Source organism: Macrotis lagotis, chromosome 1, assembly GCF_037893015.1.
Source record: "Macrotis lagotis isolate mMagLag1 chromosome 1, bilby.v1.9.chrom.fasta, whole genome shotgun sequence".
Lineage (NCBI taxonomy): Eukaryota > Metazoa > Chordata > Mammalia > Peramelemorphia > Peramelidae > Macrotis > Macrotis lagotis.
This window is the reverse complement of record NC_133658.1, coordinates 687,894,755-687,910,816: the sequence shown is the minus strand read 5'-3', so window position 1 is coordinate 687,910,816 and position 16,062 is coordinate 687,894,755. Positions and strand designations below refer to the sequence as shown.

Genomic DNA, 16,062 nt, shown 5'->3' with positions numbered 1-16,062 from the left:
AAAAGGAAGAGATTGTCTTAATCCTTTGAGAATATGCTCCTTGATCTTGGGCAGGACTTAACCAACTGGGAGACCTTACTTCCATTTGGAATGAATATAAAATCTAATCAAAGTGAATTCTTTCCTTGAGAGAATAGACCCATATTCTTGGATTTCTCCATTGGATTTTAGAGTGATTCAACTCATGAAAGAGAAAATCAACCAGAGTGGTTTGAATGGAGATAGTAGCTAAGTCTCATGATCAAGTCACATTCTCAGAAGGAGGAGAGGAAGACATTTTAGCCGACCTCTTCATCAAATGTCTACCAATCAGGATGGATTTCTCTTGTCAGGGGGCATCCCCTTTTTCAAAAGTATTTAAAGCATTTAGTGTCTGTGGTTTTATGTTTGGTTGCTAAGAGAAACCACTGATCTTCAATTTATTGCTTATTAGTTAGCCTAATTAATAAATTGATTATTGTTTATCCAGAAACTTTATCTCTTGGGTTTGTCATTTATCACTATATGAAAAAAAATGCTCTAAATCATTATTGATTAGAGAAATGCAAATTAAAACAACTTTGAGATTTCATCTCATACCTATCAGATTTACTAAAATGACAGAAGAGTAAAATGACAAATGTTGGAAGGGATGTGGAAAAATTTGGACACTAAATACCCTGTGGGTGGAACTGTGAACTGATCCAATCATTTTTGAAGAGCACTCTAGAATTATGCTCAGAAAGTTATAAAACTGGGTATGACCTTTGATCTAGAAATATCACTCATAGATCAATTTTCCAAGGTGATCAAGGAAGAAAGAAAAGAAGTTATATGTTCTAAAATATTTATAGTATCTATCTTTGTGGAGACAAAGAACTGGAAATTGAGGAGACGCCCATCAAATGGGGAATGGCTAAATAAGGTTGGTATATGATTGTGATAGAATAAAAAATGAGTTGTAAGAAATGAGCAAGTTGATTTTAGAAAAAAAGAAAAGATTTGCATGAAATAATGAAGAGTGAAATGAGCAGAACTAAGAGAGCATTGTGTATAATAAAAGCAATATTGTTTGAAGAAGAACTGTGAATTACTAGGTTATTCTAGGTATTATAAATAATCAATTCAACTATAAAGTATCTATGAAGGAAGATGCTATCCACATCCAAATTAAGAGCTGATAAATAGAAGTATGCATAGTATGGTGTGTGTGTGTGTGTGTGTGTGTGTGTGTGTGTGTGTGTGTGTGTGTGAGAGAGAGAGAGAGAGAGAGAGAGAGAGAGAGAAGTACACTGATGCATTTAAAACTGTGAAGTGATTCAGTCATTTTGGAAAGCAATGAAGAATTATTCCCCCACCCCAAATTATTAAACTTAATAGTAAACTCCTAGGTCTACACCTCAAATAGATCAAAGAAAAAGGAAAAGATGTCAGTAAAAAATATTTATAGCAGTTCTTTTTGTGACAGCAAAGAACTGGAAACTAAGGGGATGTGAATCAATTGGAAAATCTTTGAACAACTTATGATATATGAATGTGTTGGAATATTATTGTACTGTAAGAAATTATAAAAAGGATGATCTCAGAAAAATCTTGGGAAGACTTGTATGAATTGATGTAGAATTAAGTGAACCAAATCAAGAAAACTATTTCTGTAGCAAAAATAATATTGTAAGATAATCAATTCTGAAAGACTCAGGAACTCCAAAGGCAATAAACAGGCGATCCACATTCAGATGGAGAAGTGATGGACTTAAAGTGCAGATCAAAATATAAGTTCTTTTCATTGTTTGTTTTTAAACATAGCCAATGTGGAGATTTATTTTGCATGGCCATATTTATTTTGGGATCCATTTTTCTTCCTTCTCAATGGATGGGGAGGGGAATAGAGGAGAGAATTTATAATTGAAAATAAAATTTAAAAGAAAAAATAAGGCTATCCTTTGTATTAGTTGTGTTTGCAGGACCATAATGCATAAAGATTATAAGGTCAGCATCATGTATGTCTTTAGGAAATAACTTCAAACCACAAGTTCTTAACTTGGGAGTTCATGAACTTGATATCTATATCTATATCTATATATATAATACATATAGATAGATATAGATAACTGTAATTGTATAAATGTAATTGATTTCCTTTGTAAATTCTATGTATTTTGTTTTTGGCACTTACTAACATTGTGAGAAAAGATTCCCAACCTTCACCAGCCTACCAAAAGGATCCAAGTTACAGAAAAAGACTAAACACTACTATTCTAGGCTTTTCTCTATTCCTTTGGGTATGTATGGGTCAGAACATACCTGATAGGTAATGATCTCAAGAAACTGACAGTCCCTAGCTGCCTGTTGTCATGTCTGCAGACTGGGCTATGCCAAGGTATAACTTATCTCCTTTTCAAAGATCCTTTATATTTAATATTTCATCCCCCCACTAAAGTACATTTTGAATGATATTCAACTAAGCATATGTTTAATACATTTTCAACTCCTTTCAGTTCCAAGTCTCAATCTGGCCTTCATTTATCCCAAGGCTGTGGCCTCATTGCTACCCATTTGCTTGGTATGGTCTTGGCTCTAGAATGCACATTCTGGGAGAAAAACAGCAAACCACTAGGTTTGTTCTTTCATACGAAATCAGGAGTGATCTTATTCTTGACATACACTAAATTCGTAGGCCCTGAAGAAAAGACAGAATAGAAACATATTTTATACTCACTTGAAATATATTCTTCCTTCCAAACAGGGTCATTTGAAAATCTTGGGAATATGACAGAGAGTCTGAAAGACCAGGGCAAATGATGGAATGATTGGCTAAGAGAAGAGAAGGGGTGAGAAAAAGTCCAGTTTGGGAAAGAAAAGAGTCCTTAAGGCTTCCAAGTAAGATCAAAATCCAAAATTTTACATTTATTGAAACCAAAGATGGTTCTGAGGTCTTATTTCCTAGGGGGACAGGAAGGGAAAGAGAGACCCATTTAGTAATGTTTATCTCTTTTTAAACGTACTATCTTTGCCCAAGCTGCTTAAACAAAATTTTCTAGCTTGTCACATTACCTAATCAGGTGATACATAAAATATGATATGATGGAAAGAATAGGGGATCTGGAATAAAAGGACAACCAGAGTTCAAATTCTGCCTCTGTTATTTACTAGTTTTATGACCTTGTACAAATCATTGAACATATTTGGATTTAGCTTCCTCATCCATAAAATTAGATCTTTGAGGTCACTAGCAGCTTCAAATATCTATGATCTTCTGACCTATGAAAAATAGCATAATTAATAGACAAACAAAAAAAAACCTTTGCCAAGAAACAGAGGGTATTTCCTAAGGGATTTCTAAGAAACTAAGTTCCCCAGGGTAATGGAAAAGCCCTCTTCTTGTCTTCCTCAAAATCAGCTTCTCGCAGAGGTGAAAAACCATTTCTTTAGGGAAAACTGTTCATCCTTATTACATGTCAGTCTCATTGTTTATCTTTTGGTGTGGAAGGGAGCCATTCTTTCCCTCTACCCTATAGGTGCCAGGAGACAAAAATTTATGGCACTTCCCTTTAGTTTCTTTTGGCCCATTTATCCTCTTTCCTTCTATCCTCCTTGCTCTTCCTTATTTTTTTTCCTGTTTTAGTAATTATGAATAAATTCAACCCATTCCACCAAGAGAGACCAGGAAACCCAAATGAAAAGGCTGATGGTCTCCTAAATAAAAAATGTGAATTTTGGAGAATGGCTCAGAAGACTTCATCACAGGCAATGTCTTCCATCCAAAAGGGGACCTGAGAGTAAACTTTAAGTATTTAAAAGACTTTTATGTGGAAGAGTAACTAGACTTATTTTTCCTGTCTTCAGATAGCAAAATCAAGAATAATAATGGATGGAAATTACAGAGATGCAGATCTATGCTTGATATTAGGAAAGATTCCCCAACAATTAAGTTTGTCTAAAAAGTAGATTGGACTGTCTGATAGCTTATGAATTTCCCATTTCTGGAAGTTTTCAACCACCCCTGGATGGCTATTCATTGGACATATTATAAGGGGGATTCTTAGATGGGTACTAGGAGGCTTCTGAGGTTTCCTCTAACTGCAATTTGGGTCATTAGAGGTTGCTTCAGATAAGGAAACTAAGATACATTAAAGTTAAATAACTTCCTCAGAGTCCAGGGGCAAGCTATAATTTGATTCAGGATCTCTTAATTTCACTTCTGTGATTCTGTTCATTATGCCACACCATTTTTTTTTTTGAGATGGGAGAAAAGAGTAAGAGGATATCAATTCAATATGGCACTTCTGGTTAATTATTAAGTAGCTTGTTATAAGTGCTTCAGTTGACCTATACTCAGAAAAAGACTTTTATTACATACTTTTCATCATACCATCTGATAAATATGGAAAAACATTTCTTTTAATGTTGCCTTTGGACTTCAGTCACATTAAATATTAGCATCTGGACAGTGGTAACAATGACTGTAAAAGGAAGTTTAGTCAACTTGATTTATATCTTAATATAGGGATCATCTTTCTGGTGAGAGGTATTAAGATCCCTTTTATCTCAAATCCTATGAGATCCTCAGCCACATCCCTTGCTTTTTGAGGGGAGAGGTTATACTTTAAAACACAGATTTCTTTGATTTTTAAAAATCTTAGTTGATTTATGGGTTTGTAAAAATAAATCTGCTTATAAAGTTAACTTGAAGGCCAATTCTTCATTCCAACATGTGGCCTTTGTGGAAGGAAGGTTCATAGTAAGATGTGCCCAGAAAAGTCTCCCCTCCCTATACTGTCTGGAACAGTTGCTGGATGTGGAGAGTCACAAGAATCACCAATGATCCCCACGGGCCACAGCAGCTCACATCTGCCGGCTTGCAGGATTAAGAGAATTCCATGGAAGCAAGCAGACCACTGGGAGTTTATACGCTCCTGCCTTCAGCCGTGAACAAACAACTCCAATAAGAAGGGTGGGCCTGGTGTCCACTGTTGGAATGCCAAGAGACCTTGTGAAAGAACTTGAGGATAAAAAGTAGAGAAAGAGAAAGTTGTGAAAAGGAAGGGCAGAAACTGTGACAAACAAGAGCAGTTTGGGGAAAGTTAACTCTGGGAGAATGGGGTTGCCAAGTATACCTGATGTCTCACTAAAATCATCAATCCCAAACTGATACTTTGCTTTCATTTTCTTTTACTATAAAAGACCTGAAGTCCCAGAAGTTAGAATTATTATTATTCTTTTGATATTAAAATATCACTTCTTTTAAAACCAAAAATGCCTTTAGGAAGGTTAAGGAATCATCAATTATTAACAATTTGATGTAGATTAGTTTAGTCTCTTTTCCTTTTAACAATGAACTGAGATCATCTGTATCACAACAGAATTAAGTAACAGAAAGAGACAGAAAGATACCATCTTAAAGTTGGAAGTAACCTTAGAGACCATCTCATTCAATCCCTTCATTTTTTACAATTGTGGAAACTGAGGTCCAGAAGGAAAGTGATTTGAGCAAGGTTAGACAACTGGTAAAGAGCAATTTCAGGAGAATCCATATTTCAGTCCATATTAGCTACCAAGAATACACAAAATAAACATTTCAAAATCTGGTCTGGAACAGTATGGAACAACAGGAAAACTCCTTTATCACAAGGCTCACTACTCACTACTCTGAAGACAATGACTAGTAGCAGGACTATAATTTCATTTTGTTATAGGGTAAACAGACTGGTTGACCCCAGCTACTTCAGGGCCAGTAATGAGTCTTATCTACAATTTGATCTCACCTTTTAAGTAGTGTAGGAGTCAGTGTAAAGGCAGACCTATATTTTCTTATTTCTAAGGAGTTGGATAGGACAACATTCTTGAAATCTTTAAACTCTTTGTAACACTGTTACAAAACTTAGTTTATTTTGAACCTGGAAGTAATTTGATGACTTCTAAGGTTCATTTAGTTCCCATCTCTTTAGTTTAAAAGAATTTATTTTAGAAGAAAAGTTCTCAGCTATGTTATAATTGCTCTGAGCAATTATAATTAGGCAAATGCTCAACATTTAGGGAGTGGTAGGATGAATACTGATACAAAGGGAATAAGCAAAGCAAAACAAAACAAAACAAAACAAAAAATAGTAAACACAATGACTACAACAATGTAAAAAGAACCACTAAAATCAATTGAAAATAAGTGTTGCAAAATTACAAACAACAAGCTTTGTCCCAGAAAAGAAATATGAGAAGAGGTAATCATATCAGTTCATCTAATCCAATCCTGTAGAAGCAAAAAATATATAGGTTTGTCTTTTGGGGGAGCTAGGCATCATAGTGACTAGAGTTATGGACTTAAAGTCTAATAAAAGAACTGAGTTTGAATGTAGCCTGAGCTACTTAATAACCATGTGTAAGTCACTTCAGTTTTCTCATCTGTAAAATGAAGATAAGAGTATGTAAAATTTACACAAGTTGTATAATGGATCGAACGAGATGACATGTAAAATACTTTGCAAACCTCAAAGGGCTATGGAGGGAAAAGGGTTAAGGTAGAAGGAGGAAAACATAGGAGCAGAAGTAGTTGAGAGAGAAGGAAGGGCTGTGGTGATTATGCCACAGGAAGGAGCTGACCTGGAAGGAGGTTATGATAATAAATTGTGAGCCCTAGCTGTAGTTCCTTATTTGTCTCACATAGGGTAAAGAACAACATTAAGTTTTAAAGAAATGCAACATCTTGAAGGTGGGGGGTAGGGTTCAAAGGACAGATGGGAGGCAAAATGGACCACTGGGTAATATTTCAAATATAGCTATTTACTTTCCTGATTGGCAACATACAAAACCACATGTTTCAAGTCCCCAGAGCCTTTTAGGCCTGTTTTTCTCACACTGGTCACTGTTTAAGGGAAGTCATGGAATTTCCTTCTTAAACAGACCACCCACTTCTCCTTGTACCTGAATGAGATTGATAGAAAATCTTCAAATGCTTTAAATTAGTTCTGTAGAGCTGCAGAAGGGGTCATTTAATGACTGGGGGGGAAAGAGGAGGCAGCCAGCAACAATATAGATCCATTAAAAAATATGGCTCCTATGAGATTGGATAATGAGTGGTGGGTGCCATGTTGCTACTACTTGGCTTTTTATTTCCCATTTGAGGGTTAGGGAATTTTCTACTTCAGCACCATCCATTTGGGAGCATATTCCACAATGTTTCCTAATCCTACTTCAGACAACCTGGAAGGGATGAGGGAAAAAACTATTTTTCAGGCAGCCTGTTTTCCCTATCAGCAGCAAGGTTGTGTAGCCAAGTCTTCTGAGTTGCAGATGTAGCTGCAAAGGCAGAGCTACTATTTAAATCAATTTGGTTTAGCCAAGATATGGAGAAAGGCAGAACCCTGAGAAGAGATGTAATCCTTCCAACCTCATCCCCAACATCTGCCTGTCTGTGGGAAGACAGGGTGGGATATAGTCACATGGCACTTTGTGAGTAACCATGTTAGTCCCTGTTTTCTTACTTTCCTGGCTGGACTAGGGGTTTGCCTACAGTTTCCTTTCATATGTACAGCTCCAGAAACTTGTGAAAAGTATCTAAAAAGCAAAGAAACAAAGTCTTTAGCCCAGAAGACATGTACCTTGAAAAATGTTATCTGAACTATATATGATTCCAAACACAGAGTGCCTTCCTCTTGGCCCAGAGAGGAAATTAAGACTCTTCAAGTAGCAAGAAGGTCAATCAGCTTTGGCTTAAATCAAGTCAGAGGCCTGGAGGGGAACCCAAGAAGTCATATTTATTTAATTAATCTTCTTTTCTCCATAATATGACAACATCATGGAACAATTAAGCCTAAAGTCTGATTTGCTTCCCTTTACCCATGATATAAAAAATGTAGTGAAAAAAGTAGATTTATATTTTGGAAAATTATTTTATACCAATTCTATAAATAGTTTTCAAAGTCCATTACAAATGGGGAAAATGAGTTTGTCTTGAAAGATATTCATGGATACCATCAATTCAACTTTTAAAAATGAGCAAACATTTATTACATGCTTATTATGTTGGGCTAGATTCTGGGGACAAGAAGACAAAAGCAAGAGACAATGGAGACAAAAGACTCTATTAAGGACCCTCTATTTTCTACTGGGATGAAAATACCAAAAATATCAATACATCAATACAAGGTGATTTGAGTGGGAAGAGAACTAACAACTGGGAGGGATCAAGGAAGATTTCCCAGAGGAGGTGATACTTAACCCGAGACTAGAAGGAACCAAATAATAATCTGTTAGGGTGTCAACAAACATTTATTAAGCACACTACTAAACCCTAGGAGGTATAGAGAAAAGAAATAAGTGTACCTGCTCTCAAGGAGCTCATAATCTAAAGGGGAAGAAACCTGCAAATAACTATATACTAAGCAACATACATTCAGGAAAATTTCAAGATAATCAATAAAGGGAAGGCATGAGAAATGGGGAATTAGGAAAGGGCTTCTTCAACCAATCAATAAGCATTGATTAAGGGCAGCTTAGGTGTGCAGTGGATAGAGCACTAATCCTGGAGTCAGGAGGGCTTGAGTTTAAATCTGGTCTCAGATACTTGACATTTACTAGCTGTGTGACTTAACCTTGATTGCCTTACATCCAGGGCCATCTCCACTCATCCTAATTTATATCTGGTCACTGGACCCAGGTGGCTCTGGAGGAGAAGGTGAGGCTAGTGACTTAGTACAGCTCCCCACCCCCCTCCCCTCAAATCCAATTCACTTGCTTGTCATGGTATCACCTCCCTGATGTCATGGTCTGCTTTTTTAAAAAAGGACAAAAATCATCATTGATTAAAAATACACTATATAAAACTCTTCAATGCTATGAGTTGAAAGAAATCATCCTCAACCCATCCCTCTCCCTCATTTCCTCCTCACTCCACCCTCACTTGTTTAATCAGCTGCCAAATCCTGTGGATTCTGACTCCTCTGCATTCCTCTCATGTCTTTCCTTCTCTCCAAATGCATGGCCACCATCCTAATGTAAACGCTCCACACCTTTCACCTGGAGGACTTAAATTGCCTTCTAATTCATATTTCTGCCAGCCTCTAGGCAATATCAAACATCACCTCCTCTGCCTGGCATTTCAAGCAAAGTCCATCACAGTCTTACTGTCAACCAACCTGGCCTATTGTCGCATGGACAATATTCTATCTTCCAACTTCATGCCATTATATGGGACTGTTCCCTATACCTAAAATATGCTCCTTAGCTTTCTTCAAGGCTCTTCTAGGCATTTTATATCAAGTGCCAACAGCCAAAGGAAACTCTGAGTGATCTCTCCATTTGCTTGTGCCCTTCCCACTGAAACTGTCTTGTATTTATTTTTCTATCTCATTTATATTCATTTATTTGTGCAAACATGTTGCTTTACCTCAGCAGAATGGAAACTCCTTGAGGTCAGGGGGCTGCTTTGTTTTTATTTTTGTAACCCTAGCATTTGGTATAGTGCCTTGCTTATATTAGCTGCTTAATAAATGTTTAATGACCTAGTGAATGAATGAGTGTTTTCTAAAGATAGGATAGGGTTTATATGACAGCATTTAGGCAAGAGATTGGACAAAAACGCCAGAGTTTACATTTCATCTTAGAGGTAATAGGAGTCTCTAAAAGTTCTTAAGCAGGAGAAGAACTTGGGTCAGTTCTATGCCCTCCTTCCTCACCCATGCCAACACCCCTTTCTGTAATGACAAACATCACTAGGCTTCATGAATAGCCTCATGTACAACCATCTAACCATGTTTACTTTCCTCATTAATATAATTTCTCATAAAAGTTGAACAGAAAAAAACTAAAGAGGGATAGAATTTAATGAATTCAACAAACCTTTATTAAATGTTAATTTTGGACTGAGAATATTAACTCTTTGAAGGTCACTGCAGTATTTTTTTTAACTGGGTTACAGCACCTGAGTGTCACCATAGTAACAGCAGGCAAACTAGAATTGATGATTTACTATTTCAACTCCTTAGAATATTCAGCATCCTTCAAGACTCAATTCGAGACTTCAAATCTTCAGACTCCCCTACTTGTTAGTTTTATGAGCTCTTCATACTTAATGTTTCTCATTTATTTTATGTTACTACTCTTCCTAAGTAAAAGTAATCTCCTTGAGGGCAAGGGACAGTTTTTCACTTATTGTATTTCCTAGAACCTAACATAGTTCCTTGGATACAGAAGTTATATAATAATTTCTTGTTGTTCCTCAATTGTGACTCTATTTGGATTTTCTTGGTAGAGACTGGAGTAGTTTGCCATTTCTTTCTCTAGCACATTTTACAGATGAGGAAACTGAGACAAACAGGATTAAGTGACTTGCCCAAGGTTACTTGGCCAGTGAGCATCTGAGGCCAGATTTGAACTTCCAGTCTTTAGGCCCAGGATTCTATCCACTGCAGCATCTAGCTATTCCTTATTAATACTTTGTTGAATTGAATCATTTCACTGGTACTATCTGGAGATGACAGCTGAATAATACTACTTGTCCAAAACTTTCCCCAGAAATACCCTATGGATCATAGATATTTTAAAAAAGTATTAGTCATTTATTCCAACTTCCTCATTTTAATGATGAATAAACTGAGGCCCACAGGGCTTAAATCACTTGCTCAAGGTCAAAAGAGGCAGTAAATAGAAGAGCTGGGTTTCAGTTTAAAACCAAAACTCTTTCCACTGGAAGCATGCTGGAAGCTCCAAAGCTCAAGATTATTTTCATGGCTGCCTTCCAGTAATAACCAGTGGAATATAATAATAACTCACATTTGTATAATTATGAAATGTTCTACATAAATTATCATTATGCTTATTATGCATCTTGTAGGTAAAAAGATAATATTATCCTTCTGTCAAAGATAAGGAAATTGGGGCTTATCAAGAGGTAGACATCTAGGAAATGCCTGGAGAGGAACTCAAATCCAGGTCTTCTGTCTCCAAGTCCAAACTTTCTCCCACCATATCAGGGCTGCCACTTAAATGAATGTTTCCAAAGGTAGCACAAAGTTCTTGCTATTTTTTTTATTCATGTATTCTAAGCTGGTGGAAAACAGTCCTGAGCAAGGTCTAATGTCTGAAAAAGTAAAACAGGAGTCCTGCTCTTCACTTTAGCCACTGGCACCACAAGATGGTGGCAGTCAGGCATAAAAAAATCTTAGTTCAGTGCCCAGAATCAAGATGAAGCTTAAGCCACTTAGAAAAAATTCTAGGTATTAAGCATTTCTTGGCCAAGTTTTTCAGAAAACCAGTGTGAGAAGAGCCAAAGGGACAATTTATTTTCCAAAGTAAAAAGGTCTTTGGCTAAGGAACCTTTTTTTTTCTTTTTAAAAATTTACACTTTAATGATCCCTATTGCTTTCATGTCTGAATATACCATACTTCCCCTAATCTTTATTCCGCCTTTATTCAAAGGAGTCTTTTTCTTTTGTAATAAGAAAAAAATGAAATAGAATCAAGTAATAGTGCTCCCATATCTGACAACATATGCAATATTGTATAAGAGGTGGAGTGAGTTTCAGGTATGGGGGGACAGCCTGTGTGTGTGTGTGTGTGTGTGTGTGTGTGTGTGTGTGTGTGTGACAGAGAGAGATGCAGCTCTAAGGAAGGAAAGTAGATGAAATTTTTATTTCTTCTTTGTGGTCATGACTGGTCATTACAATCATACAATGCCTGTATCACTGTTCTAATGTGGTTGTTTTTTTTAAAGGAACTTTCTATTCATTTGTTTCCTTAATCTAAAATACAATACTGTTCAGGGATAATATGAAAAGCCATGTTTATTATTGTTTTTTGTCTTGATATCCATTTATTCACAATTGTATTTTCACCATCACTGTCTTTTTCATTTTTATGTTCAACCATTCATACTCAAATGAAGGGTGAAAATGTATATCCCTGTGTTCCTTTTCTCAGGGCTTTGTTAGAAGAAATCATCTGAAAAATGCTCAGTGATAGGGAAAGTGGAAAGATATAAGCAAAGTGAAGAAACAATTCAGGGTCAAAGAAATACTTGGTCCAGTGTAATATTGAGGATTCTTCAAAGATTATAAGCATATAAGCATATTAAGACTTTAAAAAATTTGTACTAAGGTCATTGAATTGAAAGACAAATCCTTAAAAATGGTATGACTTCTAAAGTCCCTTTGAATATTCTATGATATGATATTTGTTGCATCATACAGAATATTTGTATTTATTGTTGAGTTACATATAGGATACATATTACTGTTTTGTTAGAATTATTTCATTATTTATTTAGTCTTTTCAAAATTTAATCTTCTTGAAGGGTTTTGGTTACTCCCAATCCAATGCAGTCAAAGATGAATTTATTATGTATGCTAAGTGCCGGAAATACAACAAAATAAGAAAGTCCCAATCTTCATGCAGCTTTCATTTTATAAGGGAGATAAAATATGTAGAAAGATAAGATAACAAAAAGGAGTAAAAACACTAATCGCTAAAGGGAATCAGAAAAGGCTTCCAGTAGAAGACAATGCATGAATCAAACTCTCTATTCCATGGGGAACATTTTGATATTCTATCTCTGGCCTCCAAGTGTTTGTATAAGCAGTATACTGGAATGCCCTTTTCTTCACCTCAGCCTGTAGAACCCATAGCTTCTTTCAAAGCCCAGTCCAAACGTAATATCTTATGAGATTTTCCTGACCTCCCTAATCTCCCTCCCTCCCAGTTGTTAAAGCTATCCTCTCAAAATTACTCATATTTACCATACCCCACACACATATATTCTGCTCATATTTACTTATTTGTGCATATACTGTTTACCTTTAGTACAATATAAGTTCCTTGAGGGCAGGCACTATTTAAGTTTTTCTTTGTAAGTTCAGTACTTAGCATAGTGTCAAGTACATAGAAAGTGTTTAAATAATACAAATTGAATGGAAATGAAAGAGTGAGTTTCAGGTATGGCAGATAGCCTGTGAGAGGTGTATGTATGTGTGTGTGTGTGTGTGTGTGTGTGTGTGTGTGTGTGTGTGTGTGAGAGAGAGAGAGAGAGAGAGAGAGAAGAAAAGGGGATATATATCATAGGCAGAAAGGAGAATGGGAAGGTCTTTAAATACCAAGTTGAGGGAGTTGTATTTTATCTACATGTATTAACAGGAATCACCAAATTTTTAGCTGTATAGAGACATGATTGGACTTAAAATTTAAGAAGATAATTTTGACATTGTTTAAAAAAAACCAAGAAGAAAAGTGATTAATTTTTTTTCTTCAAACTCCAGGTTTTATAGATTTTAATACTATAAGAAATCTAAAAGCATATTTATCTACATTCCATCATTTCACAGATGAGGGCCCAGGTAGTAAATAGGTGAGTTGGGACTTGAACTCAAGTTCTTTGATTCTAAAGTCAATCTTCCTTCTATCATATCACACTACAGGTAGTATGGGGGACAGCTATGGCACAATGGATAGAGTGCTGGGCCTGAAGTCAGGAAGACTCATTTTTGTGAGTTCAAGTCTGGTCTCAAATACTTAGTATCTGGGTGACCTTGAGCAAGTAACTTATCTCTGTCTGCTTTAGATTCTATAAAATGAGCAGGAGAAGGAAATGACAAACCTCTCCAATCTCTTAGCCAAGAAAACCCCAAATGGGGCTGGGAAGAGTTGGGACATATCTAAAAACAACTGAACATCAAATAGTTTATACAAAAATGCAAGTGGATTTTTGAAAGATATTTTTTTAAATGCATAATACTAGTAATATAACATAGTCTCATGACATTTGCAATCTGAAAGCCTTATACATGCTCATTGACCTGGAAATATGAGAAAAAAATCAAGTGATAATGGTAATGGTTTACTCTTAAGTTATTAGAGAATATTGCTAGCTTCATAAATGTGTTAGTTTATGGAAAAATTATTTATCAAAAAACTTTATAAAGCATATTAATAACAGAGATTCAAATTACCTTTTTATATAAATAAAAAGGAAAAGATGAAAGCTGAGCTGCTTTAATAAAAAAGCAAAATTAATAATGACTTTAATTAAACTTACAGTTGATATAATTAATCAAGGCCAAATAACTTTAGATGATACACATTAACTGGAATAACCCACCAAGAAGAATTCTACAGAATTCAGAAATTCTCAGAAAGCCGAGAAGCAGATCAAGGGTGAAATAAGGACATCATTTTTTGAACTTTGTGAATAACTCATCCATGCAAACCTGAAACCGGATAGTAATGAAATGCAATGTGTTTGTGTGTGTGTGTGTGTGTGTGTGTGTGAGAGAGAGAGAGAGAAAGGGAGAGAAAGAGAGAGATCTCAGAGGACAACCTACCCTTGTCTCCTGCCAAAACTAGCAAATGAGAAACTGTTCCATGAAATCATGTGAAAACATGAAAATATATTAGCTGGTTTCTTTAGTCATCACTCAATCATCAGATTGCTTGGCTAGGCTAGACTAGTGACCAGCAAGAATTACTCTTCCATACCACACAAAAAATAATGAGTTGAAGGAAGTGGGATGCTGATATATTGAAAACCATCCTTAAAACAAGAAAAACAGTTTTAAAAAATCTCTACATTGCTCTAAGGAGCCATGAGTTGGGTTTTTTAAATTTCATTTTTTTAGGTTTTTTTTCAAGGCAATGGGGTTAAGTGACTTGCCCAAGGTCACAGCTAATTGAGTGTCTGAATCTGCATTTGAACTCAGGTCCTCTTGACTCCAGGGCCAGTGTTCTGCTCACTGCGCCATCTAGCTGCCCCCACTGAGCTTGTTTTAATGAAGATTAATTCTAGAATCATAGCCTCCTTTGACTATTTCTTGATAGCACGAAGGGAGAGTGTGGAAGTGGCAATAATTAAAGGAATTTGTGCCTGAGTCAATTGTCAATGAGAGTAATCTACAGAAAAAATGATCAGTAAATAGGAAAGAATTGAGAGGTCCATTAAAGTACATTCTCTCTTTCTTTGAAGTCCACTGAGGTCAGGTCAATGGAAGGCAGACCTGGCCAGGTGTTAACAAGCTTACAGGTCCAAAGAGAGATTCTCTGTCTGGATTCCAAACTAATTCAGTTTGTAGAAGTTCATCTTCAGAAAATTAGCCCATAGGTGATTTAAAATTTTTTTTTTTATTTTTGCCACAGTGACTCATAAAGTTGTCTTAAGCATGAGATAGTGGTGATGGTAGTGGTGGGAGCTGGGAGTGCCCATGTGAATGAAATTAGATTTTCTGAAGTATGGAAGCATTATACAATTTTACTCTCTTTTTTGACATGGACTCTGGACCCTTTTGGAACGTCATATCCATATTCTTAAGTCTACTATTAAGTGATGATTGTGTTATGATATATTTCACAGGCCCATAGGATAATATCAGTTGCCAGGAGTTATATGGCTCTTTTAAGGTTTACAAAGCATTTTATATATATGCTATCTCTTTTGGGTCTTATGTCAACCTTATGAAGTAGGTTTTATTATTATTATTCCTATTTTACACATGAAGAGACTGAGACTGAGAGAGTTACTTCTTGACTTTGAGTCAAGCTGTCATACCAATATAGATTTGTAGTTGGAAGGGACCTCTGAAACCACTGAATCCAATCCTCTCCTTTTACAGGTGAAGAAATTGAGGCTGATGGAGGTCAAATTGCTCAAGTTGTATAGTTAGTAAGTGTCAGAGGTGAGAATGTAATCCATAACTGGTTCTATTGTTACTGTACTACTTTCTGGACTAACAAGTCATGGTCTTGCCATCTCCAGATGATGATAATTATTTCCAGAAAATTTGGTGCTTAATAAAAAGAATCGAAGAAAGGCATTCTTGCCTTGATTCTGCTCCACCAGAAAGATATTTATCCTTTCCCATTGGATCTAGGACAAATAAAGTAAATTATAGGATTATAGGGTTTTTAGAGCTGGAAAAGATCTTAGAAATTACCTGGTCCAATTTCCTTATTTTATGGATGAAGAAAGTGGTAGCATGAAAAGTGGAGGGATTTTCTGAGAGTCACGCAGTGTATAGCAGGAGGCAGTTGGGATTCAATTCTGGGTCCTCTGACTTCACATCCAGAACTCTTCTCTATACCATCAGTGATTCCCCCAAATATGAATTG

At 36.0% G+C, this 16,062-nt stretch overlaps 1 protein-coding gene and 1 long non-coding RNA gene across 5 annotated transcripts in view; one reads left to right on the top strand and one right to left on the bottom strand.

Annotated features, from left to right (window-relative positions):
* WIPF1 (WAS/WASL interacting protein family member 1) overlaps positions 1–16,062 on the bottom strand; it is a 172,750-nt gene that overhangs the window by 56,509 nt on the left and 100,179 nt on the right. For 2 of the 4 annotated variants that reach the window (XM_074215677.1, XM_074215678.1), the window contains exon 2: positions 1–16,062. This exon is cut by the window's left edge and continues 12,423 nt beyond it. The gene's annotated coding sequence lies outside the window, so the exon portion shown is untranslated. The other 2 variants (XM_074215676.1, XM_074215675.1) reach the window with 1 other exon arrangement.
* LOC141507734 (uncharacterized) overlaps positions 1–16,062 on the top strand; it is a 42,804-nt gene that overhangs the window by 8,689 nt on the left and 18,053 nt on the right. Inside the window, exon 2 of the long non-coding RNA XR_012474262.1 lies at positions 2,726–2,859. This is a non-coding gene — a long non-coding RNA (uncharacterized LOC141507734). The remainder of the gene's footprint in view (positions 1–2,725; positions 2,860–16,062) is intronic.